This window comes from Anopheles arabiensis, chromosome X (genome assembly GCF_016920715.1).
Source record: "Anopheles arabiensis isolate DONGOLA chromosome X, AaraD3, whole genome shotgun sequence".
Lineage (NCBI taxonomy): Eukaryota > Metazoa > Arthropoda > Insecta > Diptera > Culicidae > Anopheles > Anopheles arabiensis.
In genome coordinates, this window is record NC_053519.1 from 22,071,399 (window position 1) to 22,087,703 (window position 16,305).

The window sequence follows — 16,305 nt, forward strand, 5'->3', positions numbered from 1 at the left end:
TTTGACAGCATCCATATGGGAGGTTTATAATGCCGGGATTTGGGGATTGAAGCAGACCGAAACGTACCGCAGAGCCGCTGTAAAGCAATGCGCGTGACGTCACGGATCGTTGCTCATTTCGCCTTGTTCTATGAGTGACAGCCATACCATCAAGGCCAGATCAAGGCGAGAACAAAGCGAACGGTTTCCATACAGATTCTCTCTGAGATTGTTGAGAGGGTCCTACGTTGCCGCAACTGTTAGAACTCACTTGCATATGTATTCAGCTATGCGACCACCGTTTGTTTATTGCCGCTGCCTACCTGCCTCCTAATCATAGCATGAATGAGGAGAAAATAAGTGCATTGATCGACTTCGTTGCTAATATCTGCACTACTCTTGGTCCGAGAGACAGATTCATGCTTATTGGTGATTTCAACCAGTCTACGCAATCCTGGCCATCGGCGTCAGAGGAAAATGGAGCTGCTTTTGGTTTCTATGAGCCTCATGCACGCTCTGCGCGCAGTGTCCAGTTCGTTGATGGTTTGCATCAGAATGGACTATACCAGCTATACTTCAATACTAACTCATCGGGGCGAATACTTGACCTAATTTACGCAGATTGGCCAACTGCATCTACATGTTCTTCAATACGTGTGTAGCGGGCGAGAATTCTTTCGAACGACGAACGGCAAAGAAAAGGGGATTATGAAAGTTAGGTGAAGTATGGCCACGATCGAACTCTCGATCGCGCTTTTATTATGTTTATCCGCAGTTTATTTGTCAAAAAATTTACATAGTTAACATACAATTGCGCGCACCTTCCGATGGGGGTTACCCGTTAGGGATTTACCCACCGGATAAGACCGTCCGATTGGACCTTCCTTTTTATTATTAGTATTATTATTATTACGCATTTATACACTATTGTGCCTTCATCCTTTATGAGAAAAAAAACCCTTGTGACCTAGCTTAAGCCCTTCTGTTACTCGCGTGGGAGTCATCCTCTGTGCCTTGAGCAGCTCTCTTAGCGCCCTGATGTTACTTGAGCGGTAACGGCTGCTTCTTCTTCTGGTGTTAGGCCAGTACGCCTCTCCTGTCTCTCGCCCGATGGTGTCACCGTAGCTTGGCGCTGGTCCACTTCCACAGTAAGTTGCGCTGTGTGACCCAGCAGTCGACTGTCGGATAGTTGTTGTTATCCGACCCGTCTCTGCGTTCGCCTCCGGTTGCGTTGTGATGTCGGTGGTGCTACTGCTGCTGTTACTGGTGCTGGTGTAGAGGCCACCATAAATGGGATGTAGTACAAGGTGAGAGTATCGAACTTGACGTCGGAATCGTTCGAATCTCGCAGGGTTGTGAGGCAAGATGACGGACTCTCTTGTCTGCTCTTCAACATCACCCTGGAAGGTGTCATTCGAGGCGCGGGTCTAAACAGCGACATCCGAGATACGATCCTCTACCGATCTCTCCAATTTCTTGGCTTCGCGGATGACATCGACATCATCGGCAGGACAACAGTGAAGGTGTGTGACCCGACTCAATCGCGAAGTAGCAAGTATTGGATTGAGAAACAATGCGACGAAGACGAAGTATGCGCTTGCCGGAGACTCAGACCATCTGGGAAGGCGGTGATTGACGGCGAAAATCTCGAGCTAGTAAAGGAGTCGTTACTTCGGACAACGATTTAGAAGCAAAATCCGGAGATGCATTGTTCAGGGGAATCGTGCATACTATGGTTTTTATCGGCTGCTGAGTTCCAAATACCTCAAAATATTTTCGTCAATCTTACTAACTTATCATGTTTAATTATGGCTCCGCAGCAGGATTTATTTAGTTTATCAAGTGTACAGCTGAATCCCAAACGAAAACAACTCCAAATGATGTTTAAAAAAAACATAATCGGTATCAATTCGAAGCATTTTACACCGGCACCCACCGTCTGATGACAGCTCCACAGTACGCTTGCAAAATTCCCCTAATAGATTGCAACACTCCCCTAAGTGATTGCAAACATCCTCAGCGTGCATGCAATATTCCCCTACCGATTTGCAACATTCCCCTTAGTGATTGAACTATTCCTTATACGATCCGAAACCCTGTAATATGGCTTATCCGGGTAGGCGGTTGTACATGTGAAGGGTTCATAAAGCTTAATAATTTGAAGAAATATTTAAACATTTTTGACATTTTTTTTATATTTTTTGCACATGGTTTGGAAACATCTTTACTGAGGCATTATTAAATTTTCTAGTCGATACGATTTCTTAATCCAAAGTTATTTTAGAATAAAGATGTGAAACTTACCAGGCGGTCTTACACACTTCTTGGAAATTCCTATTGCATTTGTTGAACAAATGTGCTATAGAGACCCATTCCCATTACATTTAGTTCATTTCACACAAGAAAAAGTCAGTAAAGTGTCCCGCAACAATGAAAACACCTGGAAAACCCTGTAAGGGCTTTCAGATGTCAAACGGCCAGTAATAAACTGATGGCTACTTGTTAATTCGTTCTACATCGTTCCTACATTCGCAAGGTCCGTGGCAACGTTTTTTTTTGTATGTGATTTTACAGGGTTTACCTAGCCAATACGGCTTCGTCAAAGCGTTATCGGTCGCGGTGAATACTTTTTCGGGCGACGTAAACCCTCAATTGGGCACTGTCATTTCTATTCGAGCCTTGTGAAGTATGAATCGGGCAAAGTACAGAATGAAAGCGTCCTACTCTTGAAGGTGTCAAATCGGTAGCTCAGGTGTGTTTGATCCATTACAGGGTTTACCTAGCCAATCTGGCATCGTCAAAGCGTTATCGGTCGCCGTAAATACTTTTTCGGGCGACGTAAACCCTCAATTGGGCACTGTCATTTCTATTCGGGCCTTGTGAAGTATGAATCGGGCATAGTACAGAATGAAAGCGTCCTACTCTTGAAGGTGTTAAATCGGTAGCTTCGGTGTGTTTGATCTATCAAGTTGATTAAAAATACGTATTTTGCATGTTGTTTAACTTATTATACATTATTTTAAAATGTTTACCTAATTAAATCACCAAACATATTATATTTTTAAAAAAATATAAAACCAAATTGCATTGTACGGTGTGGAATTAAAAATAAAAAAAAAGGAATTTGAATAATTTGTTATGTGATTAAACTTAAAAATAGTGAATTTTCATACATATCTAGTGTTGGGCATTGTGCGCGAGTGCGCACTGTGCGCACAGCACACCTCAATGTGCGCACTGCACAGCACACTTTGTACTGTGCGAGCACACTTCGCACAGTGCGCGCACTCCACACTTTCCGCACTTTTCGCACACTCCGCACAGTGCGCGCACTTTTCGCACACTCCGCACAGTGCGCGCACTTTTCGCACAGTGCGAGCACAGTCCGGTGATCGATTCTTGCAAGAAACCTCAACCCACTGGAGCGCCGTATACCTACGACCTTCACAGTTCATAGTTGTTTTAAAGAAACGCGTGCTTGGTGTCAGCCGATTTTTCCTGATAATTTCTCCGGCTATGGACCGCTGTGTTGATATTGTGTTTTCTGGGCTTTTAAATTTTTGTCTGGGTGTGTTGTATGCGGGTAACGGTGTAACGGGTTTTCGATGGTGGTCAAGCGCAGCGTTCTGTGCATTCGATTCTCGCAGCAAATGTCTCCGCGCGGTTTCGGTGTGCTCGTGCACCGGCCATCCACACTTGCAAAGAATTATGTTGTTTCTCGCTCTACCCAATGCCTACGATGATTAAATTGTATTGATTTCAGCAGTGCGTGCGTGTTTCAGCGTTCTGCGCTTTTGCCATGCGTAAAAGGGTGGAAAAAAAGAACGAGGATTGAAGTGCAGTCTCTCTCTCTCTCTCTCTCTCTCTCTTTCTCTCTCTCTCTCTCTTTTTCTCTCTCTCTCTCTCTCTAATGATATGTCATTGGTTGCTTTGTGTACGTTCGACATACATTTGACAATGTTGTATTGGGATTTTACGAATTGGAAATGAAGCTTACAGTTGAAGCTTGAGTTAGTTAGAGAAATAAACTAGTATAAAAGTTTCCTATAATTTAGTACGAAGTGTGCTCGCACAGTGCAAATTGAAGCAAGTGAAGCTTCCACTGTGCGAAGTGCGGAGTGTGCTCGCACTGTGCGAAGTGTGCGAAAAGTGCGGAGTGTGCTCGCACTGTGCGAAAAGTGCGAAAAGTGCGCGCACTGTGCGGAGTGTGCGAAAAGTGCGCGCACTGTGCGAAGCGTGCGAAAAGTGCGGAGTGCGCGCACAGTGCGGAGTGCGCGCACAGTGCGAAATGTGCACCGCACACTGAGATGTGCGTGCGTGTGCGCACAGCACACCTAATTGTGCGCTTTTACCCAACACTATACATATTAGTTCAACTACTAGCAAAACAGTATTGTTTTACAGCTAGAAAGCAACAAAATATAAAGTAGGCCCAATTCATTCTGTACTTTGCCCGATTCATACTTCACAAGGCCCGAATAGAAATGACAGTGCCCAATTGAGGGTTTACGACGCCCGAAAAAGTATTTACGTCGACCGATAACGCTTTGACGATGCCGGATTGGCTAGGTAAACCCTGTATTGGACGAAATTTATATGGGATTTGATAGATAACGTTGAACGTGCGATTCGTCGGCCCACGTTATCTGGCATGTTCCATATACAAAAAAATAATAAAATAATTTACAATTTTCTTCAAGAACTATCAAACTAAAAAATATTAGCTTTTTTGCTAAATTTTTTAAATTGCTGTCAAGCCGCGAATATCAACGAATCGCATGAAATACAGTCTTTCCCCGAGTTACGCGACATTTACGCAAGATATGCGAATTTTTATTTTTGACAGTTCAGGTGTCAAATCAGTACAATTTTCTTTATCAATTGTAAAATAAAAAATAATTTGCAATTTTTTCAAAATTTTAAATCACTAAAACATAAATAGCCCATTTTTCTACACCAATTGCATTAAGTACGTAATCAATTAAAAATTAAGCTAAATTGAATCAAAAATCATTATTAATCAAGTATCTTTTGGCTGTAAAATGTGATATTCGACATGCGCGAAAATCCGAGTTACGCGAATGTCTCTGGAACGCATTATTCGCGTAACTCGGGGTAAGACTGTACATAATTTTCTATATAGAAATACAATATTTAAATTTTTTCCATCGGATGCGATTTTATCGGAATGCCTGTCAAAATTTAATATGGAATTTGACAGATAACGTCGGACATGCGATTTCGTCGTACGACGGAATCAAAAATTTTGATTTCGTCGGGCGCCGCATCCGATTTTATCTGTCGTCCGAAATCGCACGTCCAACGTTATCTGTCAAATTCCATGTAAAATTTTGACAGGCCTTCCGAAAAAATCGCATCCGATGGAGCACAGACACGGGCTTAATGCCTCCGGAAGGCCTAAACCACGTTCTCGGGAGGAGACTTTAATCACAAGTTTTTTTTGTGAAATTTTTTTATCCTCAAAACTACAGCTGATTGCAAATTTTCTTCAAAGATCGGAGCAAAAACTAAAATTTTTGTGCAAATATGCTTCACGTGATAGGTTATAGCCTCTAAACTATTTTTTTTCATACAATTCTTACTGAAGATAATAAATTTATAACTTCTTGGAAGAATTATGAAATTCAACTTGAAGGGATTATATTTTGTTGCAAAAGAGGTACCGTGTATCTCAAGGACTAAATGAAATATTTTGGATAATAGTATGCAATTTGAGAAACATTGTCTATTGATAACATTTATTTTGGTAGGAAAACGTGACATTTGACGTACGTGAATTTTTGTGTTTTGCGGGCGTGAAGGAAACGCATTATAGCGTATCTTGGGTACATATTGTATAACTGAAACACAAACATTTCAATTCATCCTACCTCTGTCCACACCTCTCGTTGGAAGTCGAATGTTTACTTGCGGTTGGCTGATGTTTAAAAGTTTCTGGTAGTTGTTTACCTTTGTTCGAAAGTGGAACATTTCTCATACACATGTACCCATCCTTTTGTACGTCCACTTCCAGTACTTGCGATTGCGTGAGCCAACCAGAGAGAGCAAAGGAAAGGAGAAAGAAAGGAATATACAGATAGAAAAAAAAAGAGAGAAAAAGAGATAAAGTTTACGAGAAAGTAACAGTCTTCTGAGAGCTGTTCGCTTTTTGCTCTGGCCACCAAAACCACCTTGCATCGAACTTTTAAGAAACGGTGGCTCTTTCATTCGTTATTAACAAACTAGCGCTACAAGTTTGACAGCATCTTCAACCATTGCGCTGATCGCGCTTTATTCATAACCGCCTCGATCTTTCGTCAAAGTACTTGTGGATTGCACTTAACTGTTAACTGTGGATTAGCCTTTATATATATATATATATATATATATATATATATATATATATATATATATATATATATATATATATATATATATATATATATATATATATATATATGTGTGTGTGTGTGTGTGTGTGTGTGTTCGTGTTGTTATGTGTGTAACATATGTGTGTAACATATGTGTGTGTGTGTATGTTAATTAAACAATGTAATATATTATAATATAAGTGTGAACAGATCAAACTTCTTGGTTGTATTTTAAATCCCAGTGTAAAAACTCTGTTTCCCCTTTTCGACTAAACAGAAGTGAATTCTTACGAAGTTATGTTTTTCTGGCGATATAGGGTAAAAGTGTGTGTTTATGTTAAAGAAATTTTCTTCCGAAAAGTGTTTCTTCGTTGAATAGTGTGAAAAACGTTACGTCGTGTGGTAACAAAGTGGCGTTTCTTCCAATCCGAAAATCTACTGGCAGTTTGTAAAGTTTTTGCATTCTGTCTATGTACGGGTAATGAAAAAGCTCCTCGCGTGATCAGGTTTTCGTCTAGCAATCAACTTCACAGCCTCAATCAAGTGACAACCGAACTGTGTGGGTTTAAAAGTCCATGCAATTGCTTTTTGGTAAGGAGAAAATTGGCGCACTCAACCAAACCTGCATGTAGAAGCAAAAAAGCAGAAAATACCACAGCTCTACTGTTATAGTTCAAGTAAGTGCTAACTGAGTTTATGATGAACAGAGATACAGAGTTAGAAAGGAAAACATAATGAAATAAGAATGGAAAAGTAACACGTAGACAAAAATAGAAAGCGGAAAACGAATTCATTTTACATTGCAACTCATGGCGGCGTAAGAAATTTTTTTAATAACCAACCACCAAGATTTTTGAACCAAGAACCAACCAAGATTTTTGAAAATTCGTGGAAAATGTATTGACATAATATTTCAATCAATGTAGAAAAAGTTAAAAAAAAGTAAACGTAACAAATTTTGGAGTTTTTATACCTAGTTTATGCGTTTTCATAGCCATTTGTAAATATCAAATTGCATTTCTTAAAATTTATTTTTAGCGTTACAAACCCTATACTTACAAACCCTATATTATTACCTTATACTTTCTTTTCTGGGCCTTTTAACACAAAAACAGTACATCACAAGTTGCAGTCGTTTGGTATTTTTCTGTTAAATTCAGACATTGATAAAAATATTCTTACGTTCGGACATTGATAAAAATATTATTCGGACGTGTCATAAGACGAAGGATTTTACAGTCGTTGTTACCTAATTTTGGCTCTAAGGCGTCAATTTTTGACAATGCGCATAAAATTTTGCCTATAAAACATCAATTCTTGACTCTAACGCACCTATTTTTGTTAGTAAGTCATCAATTTTTGACTCTTGTAGGAATCATGACAAGGTATCATCATTTACAAGGTATTTAAGGAGGAGCAATTGAACAAATGTTATTTTACATCATAAAAACAATACAAAAGTTGTGTAAATTGATTTTTCTGAGAAAAAATAATGAAATTTTATAAATCCTAAAGTCATTGTTTACAGCTGATAATACATGCCAATTTTTTTCACTTCATTAAAACTTCCAAAATTGACAAACAAATTCTATGTATTATATTATTCATTACTTAACTTAATTTCAATCATATCAGAACACACAGTTTCAGAAATTACTTAAAATTTTGTAAATAAATCGATTGACTCACAGTCAAAAATTGATGCTTTAGAGACAAAATTTGATGCGCTTTGTCAAAAATGGATCCCTTTGAGACAAAAATTGTAACATGGTGTCAAAAATTGATGCCTTCGAGAAAAAATGGGTGAGTTAGATTCAAAATTTAGCGGCAATGACTGTATTGTCAGTTTTCACACGTTTCTCGCAATTTATTGATTTTCTTAGCTTTATCACAATATACAACAATTTATGCAATCCAGAATTGTGTATCATTAGAGGTTTTATTGCGCATTTAAAATACATGCAAATCATGCAGTATACTTTGGCAGACAAATCCTCTGTATAGCAAATTGGAAACGTGCATGTTGAATTCCGATTTCCAAAGGTGCCAGCGCTTCCCTCCATCTAACACTGCTTTTAGACGACCAACTTTTGTACCGCGATAAATTTTCTGTGAGCTCTTTGTGCTAATTAAACTTCTCGGTTTTAGAACAAAATCAAGGGAAACCGCGATTGTCGTGGGTTTGTGAGATTTTCTCAGAAACGTAGCGCTCGTGCTATAACGTAGACGGTTTGACAGATGAAAAGTGTCGCCAAAAATTGTCGCGAAAGACTTTTTGGGTCGTCTAGAAGCAGTGTAATAAGTCTATGATTATCCGGCTGATTTTTGGGTAGTCTAGAGGTACATTCATCCATTTTTACACGTGAACTCTACTAACTAGTACTAATGTACTAGAAGTACATTCATCCATTTTTACACGTAACTCTAGATTATTTCAGCCTGGAAAAAATGTAAATGTTGCTGTAAAAACTATTTTTAACAGCTTGGCTTAGTATCAGGTAAATTATGCCGTGAATACTTTTTCCTCTACATTTTTGTCGTCTAAAACCAGCGTAATGCTATTAGCCACTACAACAACTAAAAGGAAACGAACCAATGGGATGAAATGCTTATTTCGGATTAATTACAGTATTATAAACACCGCAAATGCGTAAATGCGTTGTACTTATGAAAATAAATTTAGTAAATTATCTATCTGTCAAGAAAGGTGAAACACAGTTTTACACGATATTTTTAAATGCATGAAAAGTATTATAGGATAAATGCACCTATACAGAAGCAATTTGTAGTGGTACAGATGTGTTTTTATGGATTTAAAGTATCAGGAAGGTAAATTCATGAATATTTTAACACATGGCAAACGGAATATGTTTTATCTTTGCAATCACAACCATTTTTACCATGAAACACATCAATTTTACGAAAAAATACATATTTTTGTGACAGCTTCATTGTACCTATAATGGTGGTATGGTTCCTATAGTCGTCATATTGTGTTTCTGTAGTGGTGGTAAACAAAGATGCCTTAAAAACAATGTATAATATCAATGAAACTTAGTTTTAAAGCTGTTTTTGTATGAATAGCAAAGATTACTGTCATAATTTCGTTTTCGACATAATTTGATCGTAAAAAAAGTATGAATTCGGTTGATGAAAATATTGACTAAAATATTGTATAGCACCTGTCGTCAACCCACACCCGGAAGAGAAAGCTTGATTTGAAGTCAATTTTTCACTCAGCCAGATAAGCGAATTTTAGTCTTTGCTTTGTGAATTACTTACAAAAAGCTCATTTCTGCTGCTTATTTTAATGAAAACAGTACGAAATGTCAAAAATATCCTCGAAAAATCTAGAATGTCATGTTTTTATTGATATTATAACTAAAACCACTATAGGAACATGCCTCTTTTTGCGTACATATAATGACACTATCGTAAAAAACACTGAAAAATACGTAGATATGGTCAAAAGGCAAATAATATTTATAAAACAAAATTTTTTGATAACAATTATGTTAAAAAAAACTAATAATTGCGTCGTTATGTGGTCATTTAAAACGTTAATAAAGGATTTTGGAAAAATGTTGACATATTTCAAAAAATAATGGATGTTTCGGTCATTATGTAAAGTATGCGTATGAGACGCATGTTGGTGCAAAATCACCACTATTGGTACTACTACCATTATAGGTACGTTTACCTTTACTTATCTCAAGTAGAAAAAAGAAAACAAAATAATTTGAATATTTTTTACACAATTAGCGCATGGTAAATTTTAATCCACAAACAGACTGCTTTCTTTTTAAAATTGGAAAGGGGTCAATGATACAACCATCCGGTGCGTTAATTGCCGTGTTTTGTTTTAACATTGTTTTTGTCATGTAACGAAGAATTTTCTCGAAAAATTAATATAAAAAGGTGTTTTGCATACCGAGTATAACGTGTGATTAGTATTGTAATGGACTGTCGTTCGTCATTGTATGAGGTATAATGCATCAATTAAGTCATGAACTTAATGTTGAAGAATTTAAACGTTTCTGTATTTTTTCCAACAATTTAAGCTAAATATAAATCATAGTCCAGTATTGCGCCTTTTATGTATTATACATAAATCAATGTACACACCAGCACTGCTTTGTAAGTTGTTTGCTTAGAAGTTTTAAAAAGTTTCCATGAAAAACTAAGATAAATAATTAAATAAATAATTAAATCAATAAAAAATCATACACCTTTCTTTAAATACTTTATTTTATTCCTTAATATCATTGTTTACTTCGCAGTAAAGCATCACTTTTAAATCATACAAATGGTTCTCTCAAACCATACGTCGAGTGCAAAATTCTGCGTTATTGTTATGATATCAAATACGAACGTTGTCTTAAATGTCAATCAATAGTTCAATAGATGCAATTATCTTGTCATTGTTTTATATTATTATTTCTCGATACAAACGTTCATCTCGGGGGCTTAAAATGTAACTTAATTGGTAATTATAAGACCTATTAAAGGATAAGGATGATTAGCTCGACGATAGGAACGGCAGAAGGATAAAGGAGGAATCGAAGTATTACGATAGCTATGAAACTATGAAGGAGCCCCATGTTTCTGAAGCTGGAATTTTTTAACATAAAATAAAATTTAAAATGAAATTCTGAAAGTGAGCGCTTTATAAAGTATCGAGCATGACTTACAGATTTCAAACGGTTTTCGAAAAAGTATGTTTTTCGAAGCTAATGAACTATTTTATGCATTAAAATGCTTGTGGAATGATTATTTGCTATCTTAAGGACATTTAACAATGGAAAATTTAACGCTTCGGCACATGGTATAAATAAAATCATTCAAGTATCGTCGAACATGTCGACGCATTCTTCCGAACAATTCAACATCTTGCTGAAAGAGTCAATTATATACTCTTCTACTAGAATACTATATAATTTTACTAAAAATGGTTATATTTCTTTATGAAGGTTAGTCATACTGATAAATTTTAGGAGCTTTCGCTGTGCATCGCTGTTTTGGTGAGATGATAGTATCGATGCCAGGGTCCAGTTGGCAGGTAATGCGTTCCGCAGAAGGGGAAAGCGGGGCAAAATGGCTAGGTGGGGCGAAATGGTTATCTGGATTATTGGCAAATTAATACGTTTCAAATGAATTCTGACTGTTAAAAAACATTAAACATCCAATGTTTTACATTATGAACATTTCATAACTAAATATCTATAAATTAATGAATTAATTAACCATTTGACAGTCTAGTTATTTTGCAAAAATGGATAAACAAATTATCATCAGTTTTTATCTCAAATTTTTAGGTTTACGCCTTATAATTACAAAAATATTTAGTCCAAGTCAATTTTTCCTAGTATTTTCTTTTAATACATGCTTGAAAGTTGTTTTGCTTGTAGTGGCAATTAATAATTCAAGTATTGGTTTTTTCAAGACTCGTGCGTTGTATGGAGTAGCGCTGCGATTTTAATAAGTTTATAAGTTTTAATAAGTCTAGTATAAAATTATAAGAATTATCTTAGAATTTCAGTTTTAGAGCAGACAATAACATCAACCATATCGTAAGCGCTAGTGAGTCATCACACAGCTGTTTCACAGTGACGCGCGACGAAGAACGCAACAAAACGGAGAAACAAATCAGCTCGAGTTTCACTCGGGCAAATCACTACCAAAGCGATCTGCTACCCCGAGTGAAACTCGGGCAAAAGCCTCAATGGGTTAAGAAATGAAACGGTTGCTCAAAACGATGTTATTTTGACCGTCTCGAAAATAAGCTATGGTAAGAATTTAACAAATTTGTCGAAAAAAGAATGTTTATCCAGGCAGACATGCAGTTATCTACGACCTCATTGAAAAATATATCCATTATATTAAGGTATAGTTTTTAAAGTGAAAGTTTCTAAAATGTTTCGCTTGGGGCAAAATGGTCGTTCCTGCGTTGAGATGTTGTTGGAATAGCTTATAGAGACTTTGGCTACAACGGAGTTCTTTCGCCTCTATCCTGCTTGGAGATTGTATTACAGTATGTTTTGACATTAGCAACATACAGAGGCTGTAGTGTAAACAAGGGTCGCTACAGTATATTTGTTTTACATACATAAAACTATGCTGATAGATCAACTATGTTTAAAGCAGAAATACAGGGTTTTCCAAGTCAGTTTCGAATGTAAACATTGTTATTCACCGCAAAATGGTATGCCACATCGATATGATATTTAATTCCCTGATTATAATTTTATAACATGTTATTTTATTTTGTAATAATATAATATAATATAATATAATACTTAACAACATGCCCGTCATGGGTTCAATCCCCAAATAGACCGCGCCGCCATACGTAGGACTGACTATCTTGCAGTGGGGGGGAATCAATTAGTCACTGAAAGCCAAAGCCCACTAGTGTTACAGGCAAGCCTTGACCGACATCGGTTGTTGAGCCAAAGAAGAAGAATATAATATAATATAATATAATATAATATAATATAATATAATATAATATAATATAATATAATATAATATAATATAATATAATATAATATAATGTAATATAATATAATATAATATAATATAATATAATATAATATAATATAATATAATATTATATTATATTATATAATATAATATAATTTAATGTAATATAATATAATATAATATAATATAATATAATGTAATATAATATAATATAATATAATATAATATAATATAATATAATATAATATAATATAATATAATATAATATAATATAATATAATATAATATAATATAATATAATATAATAAAATAATTTGTCAGTTTAATTTAGAAAAATAGACGAATGCCTTAAACATGTTGTAGTAAAATTACCATAATTCATTTTGTCTTCGCTGTATATGATTTTAAAAGAGAACACTTTTGAATGGAATTATTTCAATATTACTAGAATTACACAGCGGGCTCGATGGCTCGAACAGGTGAATTAAGGCTTGTTGAAGATCGGGTGTCATGGCAGTTAAGAAATTATACAAAATTTATGCGTTTGACTCTAACGCACAGTATCAAAAATTTATGCCTTAAAAATTGTGATACGCTGGCAAATATTGGAACGGTAGAGCCAACATTTGGTGACAACGACTATAAAATCATTTGGAATTATTTAACAATTATACCTTAGCATAGGTTGAAAACCTGTTAAAAAACATTTTTCCAGGAGTATTGGGCACATTGTTCAATTAATTCTTATTGTAATTTTTTTTTTTAGAAAACCATATCACTCACATAACGGTAAGGTCTAGATTTTACGGACCTGCAATTGAACCAACCGAGAATAACTGTAAAACTTTTCTTTCCTGGGAGCTTGCCCAACTAGGCCCATCTTATCCCGAGCAGAAAGTGGCAAGAAAACTGGAAAACACAAAAGAGAGAACTACGATAAACAGCGGAATTTGGGGCAAGAGTGGAACGTTGTGCTTGTAACATACAAAAACAAGTTTGATGAAAGCTTTATTTGCCATTTTACACTCATATTTCCACTTTTTAAAGAGTATGAGAAATAATAAATAGACTAAATGTACCAATAGCAGTGCAATTTGTAGGGGTACAGATGTGCTTTAACAGATTTGAAGTGTCAGTAAGGTAAATTTATGAATATTAACACGCAACAAATAGCTATAGGAATATGTTTTATCTTCGCAATCATAACCATTTCTACCATGAATCACGACAAATTTACGAAAAATTTGTGATTGCTTTGTTGCAACGGTGGTATGGTTCCTGCAGTCCTCGTTTTGTGTTTCTATAGTGGTGGTAAACGAAAAGATAGCTTTAAATTGTTTATAATATACATGGAACATAGGTTCGAAAATGTTTTCATATGAATAGCAAGGATTAATGCCACAATATTGATTTCTTACACTATTAGATCTTTAAAAAAATGTACGAATTTGGACGATGAAAATATTCGGGTCGAGTACCAGCTTCGAACGACAAGATCCGTCCGACGCTCACCCACCCAAGCGATTCAAAACGCTCCGAAGTAGTAAGAAAAATAGAATATGAAGTAGCCTTCAACTTCCCGTTCTACTTTGGTTGCTTAGAGTCAGGAAAATGTAGAACATGTGGATTCCAGGAAAGAGCAAAAAATGAGTTCTCGAGAGTGTACAACACACACACACACACGCGACGACTCACTCACGCTCACGTTCTGTTCTACGCCCCCCCCCCCTCTCACTCGCCCCACAGATCTATTTTTAGATCATCACTTCCATCCACCCCTACTAGCAAAGAGAATGTAAAAGTGTGCGTCTTTCAAGCGAGGGGCATGTAGAAGCAGGGGGAGACGGCTGGAAATACGCGGAATTGCTCCGAGGCGAGAGCGTGTTTTGCTTTCTATACAGTTTTTGCACTCACACAATCACACATGTATGGATGTGTGCGTTCACTTTCAGCCAGCGCGCTTAGTTTGGTTTTCTCGCAGCGGCTTGCTGGTGTCGGTGTCTCGCTCGCACTAGTGCAGCGAGTGTTCCTCGTGCATTCCCTTTCTTGCTACCACACAAAATCGTCAGTACAGTTCAAGCCTTCGCAGTGTGAGGCCGCGCGCGTTTTAGCCTAAGTCCCGGGCGCTCGATGTAATTTGAAGTGAAGTGTTGAAGTGTTGTTTATTTCAATTCACATTATTACAGCCTCAACCGTATTTTCAATTGATGAAGTGTTGTGCGCATTGAAATAAAGCTGCGATAATCTTTCATAATTCAACATGAATATGTAAATTATGCTGCTTTATTTCAATGCTTTTTTACAGTATTCAACATGAACAACATACAGGCAGTAAAGCGGGTGCTTGAAGTGACGATTTTTTTTATTATTTACAATAAAAAATATGTGTGGTTTTGTGGCAAGATTGTGGTTAGCGATGTGTGGAACTGTGCCTTAAGTTTCAATAAAGTGTTAAAATATCAAACGAGTTTGATGTATTTAAGTTTGATTTCGATGCATGCGATTTTATTACGCTGCAAATCAAAGTGAACGAAAGCGCACAGCGCACAACGCGCAATGAAAGAAACGAGGGGGAGGGGTGTCCAGCGCTACGCGCAAAGTGCGGCAACAGCGCAGCGCAAACCGAAAAGAACGCGAGAGAGCAAGAACAGCTGATCCGCGCATCCAGCGCAGCGCGAGAGGAAAAACGGGAGGGAGGGGGTATCTGCTGATCAGCTGTTTTGTATCGCGAGAGGGCCCCGTGTAATTTGAAGGCAAGCGAGAGAGCGCTGCGCGCGCTTACTCTCAATTCTGAAAACAATCGCTTCCGCTCGACTATGGCGGCCAATACAACATCGACCGAGCCCCTTCCCCCTGTTTCAACATGCCCCTTGCCTGTAAATTTCGCTCTCTTTGCCTGTAGGGACGGCGCTTAAAGTGTTAAAACGACATTTTGTATTGTGTTGTACGTAGCGTGCGCGCCAAAATTTTAAGAGTACACGGAGAGTGAATGTGGTTTTTTGGGGGTTTTTTTTTTGGGAATGAGATACAGAGACAAATTGCGCTGCACATTAACACATACATTCACACACATACATAAACTGCGAATACTGAGTTCTGAGAGAATATACTCGAGCGCTCGCGCATGAGTGCAAGCAAGCGCAGTATAGAGGATAGAGGGAGACAAATGATTATTTTGCTCCAAGCTTTCTACTTTTGTTGGGTGAGTGCAAGCAAGCAAAATGATCGTATTCATATACATGAATAATTATAAGTCATAGATTAGAATTCGTAACGTTTATTCGTCACAAAGGTCCGGAAATAAAAGAGGACGATCCTCTTACTGCAAGGTGTTTGAGATCGTTCTATACAATCCGCTACTCACAGCAGTTCAAAACTACATGAGCCCTAGTCAGTATGGATTTCTCCCAAGGAGATCTTCCACCACAAATCTTGCTGAATTTGTTGGTTTCTGCTTCGACAACATGGATCG

The 16,305-nt window shown here is 37.0% G+C and overlaps 1 protein-coding gene across 7 annotated transcripts in view; it reads left to right on the forward strand.

Annotated features, from left to right (window-relative positions):
* The first annotated feature begins 5,976 nt into the window (after positions 1–5,976).
* The window catches only part of LOC120905878, a 110,305-nt gene continuing 99,976 nt past the window's right edge, over positions 5,977–16,305 (forward strand). For 2 of the 7 annotated variants that reach the window (XM_040317155.1, XM_040317158.1), the window contains exons 1-2: positions 6,162–6,301; positions 6,668–7,027. The gene's annotated coding sequence lies outside the window, so the exon portion shown is untranslated. Of the gene's footprint in view, positions 5,998–6,157; positions 6,302–6,627; positions 7,028–16,305 lie in introns of those variants that run through there. The other 5 variants (XM_040317157.1, XM_040317160.1, XM_040317161.1 and 2 more) reach the window with 5 other exon arrangements.